The sequence below is a fragment of the Saccopteryx leptura genome, chromosome 5 (genome assembly GCF_036850995.1).
Source record: "Saccopteryx leptura isolate mSacLep1 chromosome 5, mSacLep1_pri_phased_curated, whole genome shotgun sequence".
NCBI lineage: Eukaryota > Metazoa > Chordata > Mammalia > Chiroptera > Emballonuridae > Saccopteryx > Saccopteryx leptura.
The window spans coordinates 59,060,975-59,073,792 of NC_089507.1; positions in this window are offsets into that span (position 1 = coordinate 59,060,975).

A 12,818-nucleotide genomic window follows, 5' to 3' on the forward strand; every position below is an offset into this window, starting at 1 on the left:
TTCTTGGTTTGAGTGCCGAACAGAGGTGGAAAAGCTGGAAAAGTAAAAACCCACATCCACAAATGCATGGTGGTGAGAGAGCCTGGCGAACCGCCTCACCCCGTGTTCTTGCGTGGATTCGGTACTGTTTACTGCACATTCGCCAGAGGCTGACAGCGAAGTTGAGCGCTGGTCTGGATGGCAGCGATGCCAGGTGAGGTAAAGTGACAGAAGGAAATGTCCCCTGGTATCTTCAGTGCGTTTTTTTTAACGTGTAATGCCTGTAAGTTGTACAGCGAAAGGTAAATAAAAAGAACCTGTGACGCTCTGCGATAATCACGTCCTATTTCTTTTCTAATTCTTCCTTCTCGCGATAGAATCACGTTTGTTTGGCTTAGAATATAAACATCACAATGTAAGCTAGAAATATTAATGTTTACTCGATGAATGCGGCCTTGACATTATAAATTTCTTGGCTTTAATTTTGTTTTTGTAGGTTAGCTTCATTAAGCTGTTATCACCAGCAGTCCAAAAACAAATCATTCCAGCTCTAGAGACTGAATACTGCTGTTGCAATTTTTGCACAGTCTCCTTGTCAATGCATGCCAGGCTTGTATACTTACCAGTGTTGGTCACGAATATATTAGCAGTGTTCAGTAGTTTTTCCCCACAGGGGTGTTCAGCACACTAAACACGTTGTGTTGGTTGCAGTTAATCTTAGGCCCTATTATTGAATGCAAAAGGTCTTCATCTCCTGGGTAAAATGGTACAGTAAAAATACAAATCATCATTTAGCCAGAACTGATCAACTATTGAGAGTGCACCATTGCAGAAGAACAATTGCACCACTTTCATCTTTGTTACCAGGAAGTGTGAGTGAATGGGTGAAGAAGACCGTTAAGGGCATGGAAGACCTCAAGCTGTTTTGTTTGCCACCTGTGTTGTTTCCATTTCTCTCCCTAGCAACACCACCTCCATACTAGCTTTTGTAACAGGCATCAAAATGGCTTTAATCTTGGAATAAGACCCACTCATTCCCAACTATCTTGAATCTAGGCTGACATATTATGAATAATTATCTTTGGCTTTGTAAACAACAAAGCCAAACAAGTCACTTCAGGAGCCCAGGATAGTAGACCTGCCTCCATGGCATCTTGTCACAGCATTTCTCCTTGGTACACACTTTCTCAAGAAGAAATATTTCCAAATGTTGAAGAAAAGAGGGAAATAAAAACCTAGAAAATGTAAATCTGATAATGGGATATTCTTACAGATTTAAGCTTCTTTAAATACCCGTAACTATATAGATTCCTAGCTATTCATTCCTTTACAATAAACATCCGTGGAGGGTGTATTATATTCCAGGCATTGTATTTAGCATCAGAGATATGAAGATAAGCATAAGTAGTCTCTATTCTTAAGTAGCTCACAGTCATAGAGGGAACACAAAATGAGAAATCCTCACAGGACAAGCCAGAAATGAAAGTGAAAATTAACACAATTAACCAGTGTCACCCCAATAAATTCAATTAAAAAGTAAAAAAGAAAAGTAACACAAAGTTAATAGTTACAACAATGCTCAGGAGGCTGATGGCACTGGCATTTTCACTTGAGTGATGTGATACCTGCCACTTGCACAGGCTGACTAGCAGCAGTAACTGGAGAGGAAAGAGGGAAGAGCCTTTGTGGGTGTTAAAGAAGCAGTAATAAATGGTGAGGTTTGCTGGTCCTGAAGGTCAGTGTTTCACTGTTGGCCTATAATTTTAAATACTAAATGAGTCAATCTATTGAATAATTGTAATTGTTACATTCATAGAGGATTTTATTTTAAAAAGATAAATTGAATGCAGGTTAAATATAAGTAATTTTTACTCAGGGATGTTTCCTATGAAATATACAGCAAATAAATTGACTCTGTAAAAACAAAAGGAAAGCAATACTTTTACATATTATAACCAAATCATCTAAAAAATAGATTTTCGTTTCATTCACTTGCAATGAGATTAAGATTACAGAAATAATAATTTTCAAATAGTTTTTGGTGCTGTGCAAATGCTGAGAAAAAAAATCTTCACTGATGTAAAATAAAACCTATGTCCTAAGACTCCAATTCAAAAGACTTTCCAACAAGAGTAGTAACACTTAAGCTATTTTTAGAAGCAGTTTTATTCAAGATCAATGTTGGCAACAAAATTTTAACCTACTTTTCATATTTCATAGAAATTTTTCATGTCTGTCAGATATTGCAATTTTTAATTAAGGTTAAAAGTAAGAACACAATAAGAAAATATCTCTTTAAAGAAGTGATTTATACAAATGAAAACTTCTGGCTTAAATAAGGCCTTTTTGACCAAATTGGTGTGTAGGTACAATTTGTTCTGAAACAACACTTAGGTTTATTTGTATTATTACAGAATTTGTTGAGTCCTAAATTAAAAAAAAAAAAATAGTACTTTGTGTTCTAGAGACCTCTGTCTTTTCCAAATTAGCAGTTAATATTTGATCTCTTCTTGTTTTTTTTTTCTATTGGTAGCACAGGTAGCTGGATTGATAATATCCCTTATTATATATAATATATAATAAATATAAAAATAAATATATTTTATATTTTTTTATAATAAATATAAAAATAAATACATTACTATTTGATAAAGAATCAATTATATTTTTACTGATATACACTTTTAATGTACACTTTTATATTAATAGCTATACAACTTTTCAAGAAAAGTGTCACATTTAAATTATTCGGTAAGATATAAAATAATTAAATGTAATTTACATGATATTCATTAGTACAACTTTTAAACAAGTATGAATCAAAATGATCTTGAATTTTTACATCCTAGACTTCCTGACAGGACTTCCAAACTATTTTCTACCTTTTACTTAAGTACGGTCCTCTCCATCTTGTCATCTTTTATTCATCTTATTCTTCTTCCTTTCTCTCCCTATATTCTCATTACTTTATTTCTAATATTTTTTCAGGTACCACCTATCATGGGTATATTTGTCCAAGAAAGGTGGCTTTATATATTGCTTCTGGCCATTTCCAGGTCCATCGACTCTTTCTATCAACCTCCCCTTTGTTCCTTTCTCTAGAATGACTGTTGATGACACTAAGGGCCATCCCACTATCTTAGCCAAATATGAACATTTTCCACCATTATTAATAGCATGCCATATGATATGTTAGTCCTAGATAAAATGACTAAAAAGGCAAACTTCATCTTGGTGCCCTGCTGCCTACTCTTTCTACATTCTCTGTCTCAAGTCTCTTGATCCCTGAATATTCAGAATATCTACCCCAACACCATCAACATCAGCACCACTCTTTCTAGTACTTCTCTATATTCCAGAAGTTTTCTACTAGGTAAATGCACCACCATCATCAATGAATATCTGGTGTTTCCATTTGTCAAGGACTTGCAGGCACCTGGCATGCTAGTCAATCAATAAAATCAATTATTTTAATGTTCTATTACAAGGATCCTCATGGATTCCTCAAAGGTACACTTCAAAAGCCACCTAGGATATATAGAGGGGACCATATAGGGTGGATCTCAACTGAAAGCCTCTGTTTTATCTGTGAGCAATGCTTCTTTCCTTTGGGGAAACTATTTCTGCCTATACTATAAACAGGTGATTCTAGTGCCAGCTATAGCTCGAGAGAGTCACCTAACTTCTTGGCTACAGGGTGGGCAATACGACCAACGCCAAAGCAAGCAGAGATCTTCCCCAGAATATTTTTAGGGAGGAAGGGAAGAAAGGCTATTTCATAATATTGGTAGTCTGAGACAAGAAGAAAGGAAAAAAGAGAGTGGGCAGTGGCCATATACTGCCTTGTATATAATGAAGCCATCACAGCGAGGTGAGAAGTGTAGAGAGAAAGTCCTGGTGATGTACTAGTCTCAGGTTCTAGTCATCTCATCCATGGGGTCCAGCTGCACCTTTTCACATAGCATAAATTAACTAGTAAATTCTCTTCTGACTTAGACCCCTGCAACCAAACATCCTAACACATTGTGTTTCTGCATGAAATTTATTTCAAAGAAGGGTAACTGCTGCTAAATAAGTTTGAAAATTACTGAACTAAACTACAGTAAGATTATTATTGGTTGAGTCACAGTCTACCAAATGTTGAAGGTCACCTGGTCTTACTTCCTCATTTTCCAAATGCAGAACCTAAGGCAAAGTGACTTCCTAAACATCATCCAGACAGTCAATGGCTAAGACATTGTCAGAAATTGATCTCTGGAAGTTGTTCTCTTCATTAAATGAGCCTGTTGTCTATTTAATTTCTCCCAAAGGTATTTTTAAGAGGCAATTACTTAGAGATACAACCTTAACCTAAAGGAGTAAATCACAACAATGGCATCTTCAGACACTGACTGTTTAGTGGAAAGATATTTGGTGGTATGGAGGCCATAATAGACCTCTTTTTATTTTTGAGCCTCTCACATATTTTTCATATTGGTCCCAAAAATACTCTGAATCTTAGAAGACCAGATATACAGATTTTAACTATACGCATACCTCATTTGATTGTGCTCCACAGATGTTGCATTTATTACAAATTGAAGGAAAGTCACTCCACCAGTAAAATATTACAACTTGCTTTCTGATACTTGATTCAAGTGGTCTGGAACTGAGTTCGCAGTATCTCCATGGTATGCTTGTACTATCTTAATGCTTATAACTCCCAAGTCTACACCTCCAATTTAGAGTTTTTGCTGCACATTTAGGTATATGTTGTCAATTTCCTTCTGGGTATCTCCACCTTAGCAGTCTGCATGTATTTCAAGATCAGTATATCTAAAACTGAGCTGATTGTCTTTCATCCACAATCTATTCGTGACCTTGTGTGACCCTCTCCCATTAAAAATTGTACCGCCATGCTAATGGTTATGCAATCATATAAATGATTACCCAATCTAGAATCCTAGGATTCATCCTTAACTTTCCTCTCCCATCCTTACCACAATCTACCAATGTGACCTCAATATTCTTGTTAATTGATTCTCTCCATTTCAATGTACTACTGTCTTAAGACAGCCTGTCACCATTTACCTGAGCTCTTGCATTTTGTCTACTAATGTATCCCTACAAAGTATAATCCCAACATCCTCCTAAAATATATTCTATTCATATTACTTTCCTTTTTAAAATCCTTCAATGACTTCCCATAATTTATAAACTACAACCTAATTTCACAAATATATGTCCCTTAATGATCTGCCACTCTTCACCACCACCACCTGCAGCCACTTAACCGTCAGCCTTTCTTTCTGCTTCTCACTTCTGAGACAGGACATGATCTCTTAGATATCTTTGCCCATGCTCTTTCCTCAGCATGGTATGCTCATTCCCATTTTGTCCTCTTCTTGAAATCATCCTTCAAGATTTAGCTCAAGCATCACTTCCTTTGTGAAGCCTTCCCTGAAAGTCCTACTGTGTATTTCCTTAGCACACTGTGCTCACCTATATTACAATAAGTATAAATATATTAACCAGTAAATTCTACATCTAAACTAATTGGAGTTATACCACTAAACCCAAACCATTTGGACTAATTTATTCTGTTTCCTTGTATGTGTGTTCTTTCAAAGAAGGCTAACTACTGCTAAAATAAGTTTGAAAATTACTGAGTTAAACAACAATAAAGCATATTATTGGTTGAATTTTAGTCTTTTAAAGGGGGCATCCCATCTATGGTAATGAACTAGAAAAATTTTCCCCACTGGGTGAATGTTTTGTGTCAAAGCACAGCCCCCACTGAGCCCTTGGCCACATGTCTGTGCAAGATGCAAACTGAACAAACGAATCACAATATACTGTAATTATCTATGTACGTATACATCTGTCTTTCACATCCTAGAGTAAGCTCTTTCTTTAGCTCTAGCATATCACATAGTATTTCAATAGTACTCAATACATGATGCTCAAGGAACATTTGTTTTAAAAAGTGATTAAGGCCTGACCTGTGGTGGCGCAGTGGATAAAGCGTCAACCTGGAAATGCTGAGGTTACCGGTTCGAAACCCTGGGCTTGCCTGGTCAAGGCACATATGGGAGTTGATGCTTCCAGCTCCTCCCCCCGTCTCTCTCTCTCTCTCTCTCTCTCTCTCTCTCTCTCCTTCTCTCTCTCCTCTCTAAAATGAATAAATAAAATTTTAAAAAAATTAAAAAATAAAAATTAAAAAGTGATTAATAATAGCACTTCTCAAAACATGCCGTGTGTTCTTAATTTATTAGCAATTAGCTGCTAGTAAAAGAAGTCAGAAATAACATTGACAAACAACATCTTTTTTTCTCACACAAAAGTAGTCTGGAAATAATCCATTCAGAGCTATGTGGCATATCTATGGTTAGCAGGGACCTTCTCTCTTTAGCTTTGCTGTCTTTAGAAAATAGCTTCCTTTCCTTCCTCATAGTCCAATATGGCCATCAGGGCCACCTCATATGCTTGTGCAGTTTGTTTACTGCAAAGGCACCAGACCAAGAGGTGAGTGGGGTCTGTATAGGGTGATGTATTGCATCTACTCAGAAGAGGAACTCTTTCTAATTCATCTGCAAGGATGACTGCTTTCTATTCTGTTCAAAAGCACCAAAGAGGTTAATAGAGATATTACAGTCATTGAAATTCCAGCTCTCACATCCATTTTCCTGGCAGGACAAAAATTGCTCCTACCAGTAAGCACTTTCCTAGAAGGCTCACACAAAAATATTTGCTTAGATTTCATTGGTCAATACTTAATGACAGGACATAGCCAGCTAAAAGGGAAGCTGGGAAATAGTGTTTTAGTTAAACACACTGCCACTATAAATAAACTAATGGACAGCCTCGGTATAGGTGCAGCATAGATACAATTTAGTACTGCAGTCTCAGATGGCTGATGAGTCTAAAGAAACAGAGTTAAGTCATTGTATTGAGCTTCATAACTAGAAGTTTTACCTTAGCAAAGAAAACTTCTAATTATGTTTATCTAAATTAAAGCAAGACACTTTCATGGTCTGTCTTTAGAAACCAATATTTAGTATCTCTATCATCTATCTATCTATCTATCTATCATCTCTCTATCTTGATGAAAGTTCAGTAGAGTTTGTTTTTGATATCCCAAACACCATCCACATTTAAATTCTAAGTTGTGGAATAAGAGGGTTCCCTTACATTTTATAAATGGAAGGGGGGAAAACTGCTCTTAAGAGAGTCATTCTACTAACACAAAATATCATTGAAATTTTAGGAGTGTGTGTTATATTTATACTTTTATATCTAGGCCAATGGTAGTTGGTAAAGGCTCTCACTGCCTTTTGTTCAGGGATCTTAATAACCTCAAACATCTTGCTGCATTTAGCACATTTCTTTTCCATTCACCCTAGGATCCATCCAGACATGTTCCCTGCATGTACTGACTTTCCCCCTCTGAACTTTTGTTCACATTGTTCTTGATTTCCACTTCTCAACCTTCCATTCTCACATAATTAAAACAAGCACATTTCCAAGCACTAGATCCAATGCTCCTTCTTTCTTGAAGCCTTACTTGATCCCCTCCTCATCAGATATATCTTCTTTCCATCTGAGCACCCACAGCACTTTGAGAGAAGGGACTCTGATATGTAAACCTTGTGTAGTAGAAATTCTATGGCTTTTGGAGTAAGACAGATCTGGATATAAATTCTGGCTCTGCCCCTTAGTATATGACCACAGGCAAATTGCTTCACTTCATCTGAAACTTAAGTATAATATGTACTTGCAGCATTGGCATGAAAACAAAGGAAATACTATATGTTAACTCTGACAATAGTAAACAGTTTTTCTTGTCTAAATAAGTATAGTATACAGGTTTGTGCTGATTTATATTAATACTCTAAAATTTTCAAAGCTACCTTCAAAAAACAGCTACTGTGCTTTCTTCTGTAAGAGTTTATCAGAAGTAAAAAATCATAAAAATGAAATACATTGACAGTAGAAAATACTCAAAGCATGTGTTTAATTCAAGTAATCTCCTTACAAATAATCTCCAGATAACCATAGCCTAAAAAAATTGTGGAAATACACAGATTTGTTCTTACTAGATGAGGAGGCAGAAATGATATGTTCTACAACCAATTCTGTCATTAAATAGTTTTAATACCTTTGGCAATTTGCTAGAATTTTCATTTCTCAGCTTCCTGATGTCAAAAACAGGATATTATATTCCCTAAACAACATGGAAGATGAACATAATCAAGTGAAAATATTATGAAGAATAATAAATAATAAAAAATGTTATGTATTACTCTAGGTTTTGTAGTTATATTATTACAGCAAGACAAATAAATGGTCAAAGAAGTATATCTTTTTTGGCTCTCTTCCTGCAATGTAATTTTTCATTATCAGCTCCATTTCCTTGTTTTCTGATGGCACAATCCAGTCAGTTCCCCAGACCCAACCTACCCACCTTCCTTACCTTTTTCTTCCTTTATAGTGCAGGATTTAGAATTGTGTGATCAAATAAATTAATATTTTTATCTGACCAATCCTTTTGGTGGATAGAAGATTATATGCTGATGCATGGGTTGACCCACATAGCTGCTTTACCAAAAATACCAAATGTCACTGTGTTCTCATGCTAAAAGCATTGGGGAAGGATATGCTTTTGTTTTTCTGGTTCTTGTTTTCCAAGGCAGCCTGCAATTCTGTGTAGACAGGATGAGCTAGAGATTGAAATCACAGAAAGATTATATGACATTACCCCAGGCCTCACACAGATATGTGAATCTTTTGCTAAAGTTACAGTTAGTTGCTATGGGGACGATTTTTTAGATAAGAAATTTCCACAAAATTCCAAATTTGCAAAAAAAATATAAATGTTCAACTTTTAGATTATTTTTGTTTTTCTTTTTACTATATGCTTTTTAATTACCATATCAGTGCATTCGATAGAGAAGAAGGAATGCCTAAAGAAGCAAAGAGGTGGAAAGACACAGTACATTTTATCAAGATTTCACTAGCTGGTATGTTATTCTGAAAGCATGCAATGTATCATAATATTCATAATATTTGGATATTTCGTGTGCTCTAAATTTTGTTTGAAGAATTTTTGTATTTCTTTCAGAAACCAACATCGTTCTAGGATTTTTCCCTGTCAATAAAGGACGTTTAGTGTACAGCCTCTAAAAATATGTTCTATACTATGCTGAAGAGACTATAGAACTAGCTACACTATTGGGATGATGCCAGAGTGAGGGGTTCTTTCCCACAGAAATGAAGATGGCTGTTGGCTGACTTACCCCATCGCATGTGAAGAGTTTGAACAGCAAGAGAAAGAATGGTGGATAGGCCGCTACAGATGAAACAAAGAGAAGAGGAGGCACTAAGGAGGTTCTACTAACATATTGGATATCCAGCTAACATATTGGAGCTAGACACACAGTCTCCTCCATCTGGTGTGAAAAAAAAAAGTGCAGGGTTGCACTTGAGACCCAGCAACCTATCCATCAGTAAACTGTGCTCTAGTAAATGTCAAGCTCTAGCCCATCTGGTTGGCCATTCTTCCCTCCTGGGGCTCTAGTGAGTAAGAGGTCCAACAGAGAAGGAGGTCAATCCAACGCTTTCTCAAGTTAGAGAGAAGCTGAAGTCTTTTTCTCTGTCTTTAGGAGAAAAGGAGACGAGTTTACTCTTAACTTGTGAAAGACTCCCAGAAATATGTGACTGATGAAGGAATAGGAGTGCCATTGAACGGAAGCATTTTGCAGGAGACTGGAGGTACAGCATTCACTTGTAGAATTAAGACCTGGCAAAACTAGGCTTTTACCATATAATCTTCCTACTATTGGGGTGACTCACAATAGATAATACTGAATTTGGGCCCTGGATTAGAGTGGTAACAGTTTTTGCTTCAGAAATCTAGCTTAATGACTTGTGCATATAAAGACTTAATAACTGTTTGGTAAAATATAGACTTCAGTATTGTTTATGTCCTTAAGGACTTTGTTTGTTAAGCCTTGGTATTATAATCTATTATCTGACTGTTTAGTTTATATTTTTAAAGATTTTATTTATTCATTTTAGAGAGAAGAGAGAAGGGGAGAGAGATACAAGGTGGGGAGGAGCAGACAGCATCAACTCCCATATATGCCTTGGCCAGGCAAGCCCAGGGGTTCAAACAGGCAACCTCTATGCTCCAGGTCAATGCTTTATCCACTGCGCCACCACAGGTCAGACTATTTTAGTTTTTATTTGGTTGGTAAATTGAGTTTTACTTGGTATGTCATTGAAGTTAGTTTTCATAAATCATCTTGTGCAAGAAGCTTGCCCAGAGACACACCGTGTGACAGGGCAGGCACACTAGATGTTAATACTTTCCAGCAGATATTCCACTCATTAAATAATTTACATGTTGAAATATGAGACTTATATAATCTAAAATAACTCTTTAAATGTCAAACATTGTTTTTTTTTTAACTAATACCAACTGCTGATACACCCACACAAAACAAATTTGGTGAACTTATACCAGCTGACCTTTAAAATAGTCATTAAAGAAATTATACTCTTTTCTGCAACAGGAATAATGTTGTTGTGTTCTTTCTAGAATCATACTCTATTTTTTAAATTTAGCTCGTCTATATTGGTGACTTAATCCTCCCTAATAATCAAGAAAACACAATATTTCCTTTTGTGTGTGTGTGACAGAGACAGAGAGAGGGACAGACAAGGGACAGACAGACAGGAAGGGAGAGATATGAGAAGCATCAATTCTTCATTATGGCTCCTTAGTTGTTCATTGATTGCTGTCTCATATGTGCTTAGACCGGGGGCTACAGCTGAACCAGTGACTACTTGCTCAAGCCAGCAATCTTTGGGCTTCAAGCCAGCGACCTTTGGGCTCAAGCCAGCAGCCATGCGGTCATGTCTATGATCCCACATTCAAGCCAGCAACCCCGTGCTCAAGCTGGTGAGCCCATGCTCAAGTCAGATGAGCCCACGCTCAAGCTCGTGACCTTGGAACTTTGAACCTGAGTCCTCTGCGTTCCAGTCCAATCCTCTATCCACTGTGCCATAGCCTGGTCAGGCCACAATATTTCTAATGTTTCAAATCATCTAATTTCTTCTTCTTTTTTTTTTTTTTTAAGCAAGAGAGAAAGAGAGAGAGTCAGAGAGAGGGACAGATAGGAATAGACAGACAGGAAGGGAAAGAGATAAGAAGCATCAGTTCTTTGTTGTGGCACCTTAGTTGTTCATTGATGGCTTTCTCATATGTGCTTTGACCAGGGGGCTCCAGCTGAGCCAGTGACCCCTTGCTCAAGCCAGTAACCTTGGTCTCAAGCCAGTGATCTTTGAGCTCAAGCCAGTGACCATGGGATCATGTCTACGATTCCATGCTCAAGCCAACAACCCCGCGTTCAAGCTGGTGAGCACACTCTGAAGCCAAATAAGCTTGTGCTCAAGACAGCGACCTTGAGGTTTTGAAACTGGGTCCTCTGCATCCCAGGTCGATGCTCTATCCACTGTGCCACCACTTAGTCAGGCTATTTCTTTTCCATATATAATATTATATTCCTTCTATAGCTATACTGTGCTGTTTTACTGGGGAAATAGTGGTGTGGTGGAAGCATTTTTCATGAGACTGGAGGTTCAGCATTCACTCATGGAATCAAGACCTGGCAAAACTTGACCTTTGTCATATACCCTTCCTAATGTATAGCCTGGTAAGTCACAGGGAAACTGTCATTTCCTTGAAGGTCATATATTTTGCTATTGTTGTTCTTAATAGCCTTTTATTAATGAATTTCAATTGTAAAGAATACAGACAAGCAAAAATAAAAACATTTCAGATTTAACTATTTTAATTGAATAGACCTACAAACATGATGTTTTTGGACAGAATTTTTGAAACGGAGCAGTCTTTTGAATGACTCATGCTAATTACACATTTTAGTAATTTGTGTTCTTTTGTTAACCATTCAGTTCTTTCTTTCTGTCAACCTGAATTTACAAGTTAGGATTCCACCATATGATATGATTTAAGAGAATTGCAAAACTATTTTCCCCACTGCTTCTTATAATGTCTGAAAATTAGCCATAGGGATTCAGTTTTCTGAAAATAAAAGCCTTTCTAAAACACTACATTAAATGTACATCATCTTAAATTAGTGTGTCCCAATATGTAGAAAGCTACTTCCAAGATTTTCAGGATATAGGGCAGGGGTTGGGAACCTTTTTGGCTGAGAGAGCTATGAACACCACATATTTTAAAATGTAATTCCATGAGAGCCATACAACAACCCATGTACATTATGCATTATCTAATAAAAATTTGGTGTTGTCCCAGAGGACAGCTGTGATTGGCTCCAGCCACCTGCAACCATGAACATGAGCGGTAGGAAATTAATGGATTGTAATACATGAGAATGTTTTATATTTTTAACGTTATTATTTTTTTAATTAAAGATTTGTCTGTGAGCCAGATGCAGCCATCAAAAGAGCCATATCTGGCTCGTGAGCCATAGGTTCCCGACCCCTGATATAGGGAGAGGTGATATTTTGTGGTCAAATATATACAAGAAATGCTATCCCCTGTACTTCTCTTGAAAATTCACAATACTTTTAAGGTTAGTAAAGAAACTGAAATGTCTTACCTAAATAAATATGTTTAACTTCATTTAACCCAGTGTTTTCTCAGATATATTGACCACAGAATCCTGTTTTCTTAACAACCATAAATGTCTTTTGCTATCAGTACTCTGAAACATACTTGGGGAAGCATTACCTAAACCTATAACCAGCAAAGTCTTGCTCTAGAATCAAAGAACTAGAAAGATGTAAATGTGCGTTAATAATAATGTATCTTA